General features: G+C 30.7%; 1 protein-coding gene across 2 annotated transcripts in view; it reads right to left on the bottom strand.

Annotated features, from left to right (window-relative positions):
• The window catches only part of LOC148302313 (prolactin-releasing peptide receptor-like), a 162,771-nt gene extending 160,337 nt beyond the window's left edge, over positions 1–2,434 (bottom strand). For both annotated transcript variants that reach the window (XM_088271799.1, XM_088271798.1), the window contains exon 1: positions 1,811–2,434. The gene's annotated coding sequence lies outside the window, so the exon portion shown is untranslated. The remainder of the gene's footprint in view (positions 1–1,810) is intronic.
• Positions 2,435–8,208: the final 5,774 nt, after the last annotated feature.

The following is an 8,208-nucleotide window of genomic DNA, read 5'->3' as shown; positions in this document are numbered from 1 at the left end:
GACTAACTGGAAGAGTCACCGTTTGTTATAGATTTTAGTACAATTTTTATTTTTATTTTAAAGGAAATACCACGATAAACTTAACTTTTTTATGAATTATAAAAAATATAAGATTATTTATACTTTATATTACAATACTTTTTGTCGCTATTTATCAACTACTCAGCTTTTAAATTTATCCGAACCCGAGTATATGATATAAACATTAAAGAAACCTCTTTAAAATAAAGCTGACGTTCTGTCATTTTACCGCTGTATGAATGAATGTGTGGAAATAATATTCACCTCTTTATGAGAGAAAACTCTCCCGGTCCATTGGGTTTTCTTATATCTACGTATGACTGTTGATATGTATACATGTTGGGAAGATAAAATAAGCCCCAATACGTATCTTTCTATTTTATAGATATTTTATTCACTCTCTATATTTTTTAAAGCATATATTGTGTTTTGCACGGAGTCACTTCGTACCATGGATCCCCTTACCGTTGTTTAGTCGTTTGAAGATTTACTGTCGCATGTTTGTTTTTCAAAAATACCTTTTGAAACCATAAAGAAAAAGAAAGACAAATCTATCAAACAGGAACATAATCTAAATATCTCATTTAGTTTACTACGCTTTGTCTCTCTTTTTAAATATACAACAGAGTATGTACATATTTTTTTTGTCATTTTATAAGATAGTTTTTTTTAAAACTAACTTTACTCCACTTAAATTACACGTAAAAAGGATAAACTTTACATAAATATGCATTTATAAATAACAAGAAAACGCGCTAAGAGTGTCAGAAACAAAGACTCTCAAAAAACAAGGAGCATATCTGGCAAGAGTCTACGAGATAGAATAAGGAACACCAGGATAACAGAAAGATCACTTAAGCCAGCCAGTGTCAGGCCGTGATTTCTGTACAAAAATAATTGCTATGTCTTTGTTGAGACACCTAAATTACATACTTATTTCGAAAAGTTAGAAAATTAATGTTCCGAAAAAATCTTTTTTATACTTTGGAATTTGTGAAATTATTTTTAAATAAATATTTAAGAAAATTCAGTCTTTTTTAAATCACATTAATTTTACACTATGTATGACGTAAATTATTTAATTAAAACCATTATCTTGACTTATTTGCGGAAATTAAAAATAGAGAATGTTTACATATTTCTTATCTTTTTTTACGACGGTCAGTAATTTTAAAGTCAATATTTTCTCTATTTAAAATGGTATTTTTTAAATCTTGAATATTGTATAAAATTTAAATGACATGCGGAAAAAAACCCGAGGTTTTTTTTTAAAGATATTTTTATAAAACCTCATTAAACAAATAAATTACGCTGAAAATAGGGTGCGTATTAAAAATAATACTTTTTAAAAATAAGACAGATATTTATTTTTCTTCAATTATTTCTCAAGCTAATATGAAATTCTTTAAATATCGTACTTCAGTCATACTTCGTTAAATAAGCGTTGAAAAATATTGAAGATTATTTTAAAGATATATTTAAATATCTCATGGAAGTACCATACATTAACTACGCTGAAAATAAAGAATTAATTAAACCTGCACACTTTTTGTAAGTATACTTTTTTAACGAGCAGTAATTTTTACATATTTTAATGTCATTTTTAAAACATCGTTTTACGTTTAAATTTTATACAATATAATATTAGGATTAAAATACTTAAAGATATTTTTTGAAAATATTCTTATATTAAAAAAAACAATCCTTGTAATACAAAGAAAAATATATAACAAAAATTTAATATCCCAAACAATTACATCATAATTAGGAATATATAAAACATACTCACTTTTAGACGTCTTCATTTCATCGTAAAAGAACCAGAACCCGCATAGTTTGTTTATTTTCAGTAACCCTAGTTGAATGTTTTGTCCATAATTTGTGTCAATAGTGTTTTTATCATCGGATCACGCTGGTACAATACTCGTCACTAACAATGTTTATAAAATCAATTTGCACTCGGTGATTGACAGTTCACGTAATTGTCATTGCACATACTTGTAAAAAAATCAACAAAAAAAACTGATAAGTTAAATTTGCCTCTACATCTTTAAAAATAATAATAAATGTTTGTTACATTTTTGAATTTTAATGTGGGTATAAAATAATCAAAAATGAGTTTTAACCTGTTGATTCTAAGGGAAATTCAACAGTATTTCCATCTTTTTTATAAGTAAATAATCCAATAATTATATCTTCAGTACACTAAAAGTTTTTTTAGGTTATTTTTCAATTATTCGATAAGTTTTAGTTTGTTTAATTTTCTTTGAAAAGTTTCAAAGTGCGTGAAATTTCGATGTCTGGAGAGCGTCGCGGTGCGGCGACAGGTCCTCGCGGATTGGCGTTACGGCGTCGACTGACTGAAAGCAGACGGAGAGTCCGTTTTTCGCTAGCAAGCTTCGCGACGAACACTGGTGCCGTGCATAACGGAGTAAATCCACATACATACGTATAATCCACATACGTAAATCCACATACGTATAATACGTGCGCGAGATAACAAAGTAAAATACAGTAAAACCTCGATATAACGACCTACTTAGGGGGAGGGGTTGAAGCCGAAAGATCGTTGTTTAAAAATAAATCAAAAAAACGTTTTTTTTTAAATGAGCCCCGCATATTGATGTAAATAAACAATAAAAAACACAAACGAAATTCTATTTATTTATGGATTTGGCGCTTAATTTTTGGAACTCCATTTTAACTTTTATTATATATCAAGCTTTACTTAATTGTATTTTATTATTGAAAACACATACAAATAAAATTCTACTTATTGTATAATTAAAATTTAACTATGTTTTAAAGTCACTAAAATCACTTTGCTTTATAGTGATTTTAAAACAAAGTTACATTTTAATTATAAAAAGGAAAATCACAAAGTGCTTCAAATTACATATAAATTATATTTTATTTACTGTCTTCGGACACATATCGTTAAGAAACGTTGCTGTTTGATATAGACGCGCTAGCTTTCGGTAATCCTGCTTTGAAAAAATAATCAAATTTTGTCACATATCGCTCACTCCTTTCAACAACGTCTTTTATAAAAAAAAACTTGATTTTTCAGGAGATCGTTTTTAAAGTTTAAGAATATAATGAAATGTATTAAAAATAAATATCGAGCCTCTTATTGAACTTTTTACTGTGTAACAGATCTTTTAAGGTAAAACCTGAAGGTTTTTTCTCTATTTGAAAAATATTTGGTATATTTAAAAAAATTATAAAACAATACCTTTTCTTTAAAATGCAAAAACAACACTTGCTGCACTGTAATTAAAAATATGCCGCTTTTGCTGGGATAAAGTACATTTTCTGGGCATTCCAAAAACATGCATAACTGAAAAATGACGATTTTTGAAATATGACGTTGTTGAAAGGAGTGAGCGATGTGGCGACACTTTATTTAAGCATGTATAATATTAAAAATGGGTTTTTATTTTTTTATTAAATTTTACCAGATTTTTTGTAAGTTAAATACGAAGTTCCTTCAATTGTATCGAACCCATTATACCGAACTTTTACTGGATATGGTGTGGAACGAAATAAGTGGACTTGCAGCTTATTAAAAAAAGTTTAAAAAATCCGGTTTGAGTAAAAAGGCAAAGTAATGGAGTTTTGGATATTGAAATTTAAAAAATAATCTCAAATAAGGTACGAGTATTTATTACAATTTTTTTATGATCACATCATTTTTGAGTATGTCCAAATCCTTGTTCACAAATCTGGATTTCTCAACTTAGTAATTTTTGCATGAAAAATAATTCCAAAGAAGAGAAAATCCCAGATTTGTGAACAAGGATTTGGACACAACAAAAGATAGTGTGAATAAAATTAGCCGATTAAAATAATATTTCCATTATTTCTTTTTCATTCCAACCCTTATCCGCAACCCAATGGTGCATAGGACACTGCATCATACAAACGCAGTGTTATGTTGATTGTTAACACATGAAGAAAAGGTGATCAGCTCTCCGCTTCGGGTACCAGTTCAGGGTTATATGGAATAAATATTAGAGTGAAAAAAAGGAGGTCCCGGGTTCGATTCAAAGGGGGGTCAAATAAAAAAAAGTAAAAAGCTCCATCATAATTTTAAATCATCTTTCAAGCGTTTCCCAGATTGTTTAATAATCTGGGTAGAATTATGCGTGCATCAAAATAAAATGGTCGGCTAAATGAAAGCTTTCTCAAACCAACCAAAGATAGCTCCAGCGACTCACACATAAAGCGTATGATATGTGTAGGAATTCCAAGAACGTATGAGGAGATACATGAATTTGAAAGTGCCGGAGATTGTTATCAAAGACAGATTGGTATTGTATTTTATACTATGCCTAACCGCTTGGTAGTTAGTTAGTCAAGAATCATCTTGCAATATCCCTTATTAGTTTAATTGAAAACCCCTGACAAAATATTAGACTGTGGTAAAGAAATTCAACGTATTTTATTTCACAGAACTTGAATGTAAAGATAGTAATGTTATTTTCTCTTCAATTAATGAGAAATAAACAAACTAAAATAAATTTACATGTTGAATGGTCTTTGCCAGGGAAAGAGTTAAAATAAACATTTTTTACTAAACAATTCGTTGGTTTATATTTTTTATGCTCTGTAACAATTTTCATATATAAATTAATGGTCCTGTAATAGGCTTGCCCGTTCCAAGAAACAATTAAATTATTTACTACTACTACTACTACTACTACTACTACTACTACCATCACGCCGTTTCCCCGCAGGGGTAGGCAGAGAGGATGGAACGCCACACTCTTCTGTACTGACATACACTCCTAGCCTCCTTCACATCCATACATCTAGTCATACATGCCCTCCGATTACGCAGACTTTTGACACCGCCAGATTTTAGGTTCTGATTGATCTGATCGTGCCAAGTCTTTTTCGGTCGTCCACGTTCTGTTTTTCCTCTCACATTCGCCACATATATTTTCTTAGTCATTCTCTCGCTATCCATTCTCTCCACATGTCCATACCACCGCAAAGAGCTCTTTCTAATCTTTTCAATTATTCCTCGTTCAGCCTTACATTCCTTTCTTATATCGTCGTTTTTAATTCTGTCATACAATGATTTTCCACACATTCGTCTGAGGGAGCGCATTTCAACAGCATTCACTCTGCTTTCATCCTTCCTTTGCCAGTTCCATGTTTCGCTTCCATACATTAGTGTCGGTACTAGCACGCCGTTGTGAACCGCTAGCTTGGCTTCCATGGATATATTCTTATTCCCAATCACTCTGTTAAAAGCACCATTTATTCTATTCCCTGCATTCACTCTTCTCTCAATATCCTTATCCACTTTTCCATCCCTTGTGAACATGCTTCCTAGATATAAAAATTCTTGCACCTGTTCTAGGGATTCATTGTGCACGATAATCTTGCATTCTGTCAAATCTTTCTCTCTTTCAAACACCATGACCTTTGACTTACCTTCATTCATTGCCAGATCATTTTCCATACATACATCATACATTCTTGACACTATTAGTTGCAAGTCCTCCGCGCTGCTCGCTAGCAGTACGGCGTCATCCGCATACAGCAAGCAACTAACAGTTATATTCATCATTTTCGCTCCGACTCCCATACTTTCAATCTCTTTCATACAATGGTCCATATAGAGATTAAACAACCATGGTGACATTACACATCCCTGCTTTACGCCTTTGGATATTGCAAACCATGATGTAATGTCCCCATTCACTCTTATACTAGCTGTGCTGCCCTCGTAGAGGGAAGCAACTGCTTGTATAAGTTTATTGTCTACTCCATATTTTCCAGCACGCTCCATAATTTTATCCTATCAACCTTATCATACGCTTTCTGCAAATCCACGAAAGCACAGAAGAGTTTCTGATTTTTAGCCAAAAACTTTTCCGTCAGCATTCGTAGTGCAAAAATTTGATCTGTGCAACCTCTTCCACTCATAAAAGCACCTTGCACATCCCAAATCCGTTCTTTCGTCACCATTTTAACTCATTTGTTATATATGTATATGTATGTTCTATCAATGCACCCTAGAAATCGCTCACACTCTTTTGCATGCATTTAAAGATTTTAAAAAAAAATCCATCTTATTTTTATAATAAAAAAATGTGTATTATTTGTAACACTTTTTTTTCTTTTATTTTTTTTTTGATTATTGAAGTTTGGTGTTATCATCGTCTAATTTCTAATCTCACTATTTTCTCTTGTGATTTTTTTTATCATTGATAATAACGCTAATACAATCAGTTTCCGATAATCTCTTACTGCATAGCTAAAATTGCATTTAATTTTTTATTAAGTTATACACTAAGGCCCAGTATTAGTTAGGTCCAACTTGATTTTCTGTAAATCCTGGTAACATTTTAAATAATTGATTTTTTTTCTTTGAATACTAATTTTCGCATTAAAAAACGAAATTTTTCTTCGAAATAATTACATATATGGTTTCGAAAGAAAAAAAGTTATTGAAAGGTAAGGATTCGAAAAAATAAAGAAAATTATTTTTTCTAAAAACATATTTTTTTTATAATGTATTTACATATTATATATTCTAAAAAATAAGAAATATCCAATATACATTCTTTAAAAAATCAGACGTGAACAGACATCGCTCACTCCTTTCAAGAACGTCATAAATCGAAAATCACCAATTTTCGGTTGTGCATGTTTTCGGAATGCCCAGAAAATGTACTACATATATCCCAGCAAAAGAGGCATATTTTTAACCTAATATGTACCCGCTATAGGACAGAAAATGTTGTTATAGAATTTTGATGAAAAGGCATTGTTTAATCATTTTTTTAAATATCCTAAATATTTTTCAAATGGAGAAAAAACCCTCAGGTTTTATCTAAAAAGATCTGTTGCACAGTAAAAAGTTCAATGAGTGACTTGATATTTATTTTTAATATATTGTGTTATATTTTTAAACATTAAAAACGTTCTCCTGAAAAATCTAGTTTTTTTGATTTATGACGTTCTTGAAAAGCGAAAAAGTCGAGTGAGCGACATGTGACGCCTCCGGTAGTCCCCGAGATGGAATGAATTATTTTTGCGAATATGCACGTTAATCAGATGCGTACGTCAATGTTTGTTTCTAAGTTACATTTGGCAGAAAGCCAATGCGTTTTTGTTACATTTCATATTTTATCGTATTTTTACACCATGTAAATAAATGTCATGGATAACGCTCACACACCTATATTCCGTTAAGTAAAGGTCAGTAGCTTCGCAAGTGTTAAGTCAACTGTTAACCATGGCTTATAAATATTTACATATAGAGTATACCTTACACCAGAGGTGCTCAAAGTGTGCTTCGCCGAGCCCGGGGGCTTCGCGAGGTCTCTGCGAGGGATTGTTTTCTTTGGCAATAGCGAAAGTTTTATTTTAACACTGAATGAGTTCGTTTGTCGAGTTTTGCATTCAACCTACTATCATCCTTATTTTTTCCAGATCCATGCTTCAGTTCCATACATTAGGGTTGAATACATATTATAACATATTATTTCTTACCTTACGTTTTTTATATTATCTCATTTGTATTTTTTTGTATTCTCAGTTATATTTTCTCATTTATGTCTTTTTAATAGGCTTCTTACCTTATGTTTTTTTTATATTCTCATTTGTATTCTCAGTTATATTTTCTCCATTCACTACTAATGTTTTTTTTTATTTGTTTCTTTGGGACATGCTTCATACCCTATTTATTATACCAGTTTATTGTTTTACATTTCACCATGTATGTATTAGTTTTGTTTAATTTTTAATCTTTTTTTAAACTTTGTTATTTGTGTTTCAGTCTTATTAACCTTAATTTTATGTCCCGAAATGAGAAAATGAAATTTTTTATCGGGAATATTATATGGGACTTATGTTTGTAATATGTTTTGAAGATAAATAATTAAAATGGAAACTATTTTTTCAATTTACAGTATTATTTTGTGTATTGCGTGTATTGTGTATTTACTATTGTAGAAGTCAGTAAAGTGTTTAGTGTATAGGGTATAGTGTTCGTATTTTTGTATTATTTTCATATATTACAATTGAATTATGAACATCGAATCGGATTTTGTTTTTATTTAAGGGATCCGTAAAATATTTGACATTTCAAAAGGGTCCGTCGTTGAAAATGTTTGAGAACCTCTACTTTAGATATTTCATACGGTGGGAAAGCGTTTTTATAGGAAC

Source organism: Brachycentrus maculatus, unplaced genomic scaffold, assembly GCF_059751285.1.
Source record: "Brachycentrus maculatus isolate JH-2025_06_01 unplaced genomic scaffold, ASM5975128v1 h1tg000462l, whole genome shotgun sequence".
Taxonomy (NCBI): Eukaryota; Metazoa; Arthropoda; class Insecta; order Trichoptera; family Brachycentridae; genus Brachycentrus; species Brachycentrus maculatus.
This window is presented reverse-complemented; position numbering and strand designations above follow the sequence as displayed.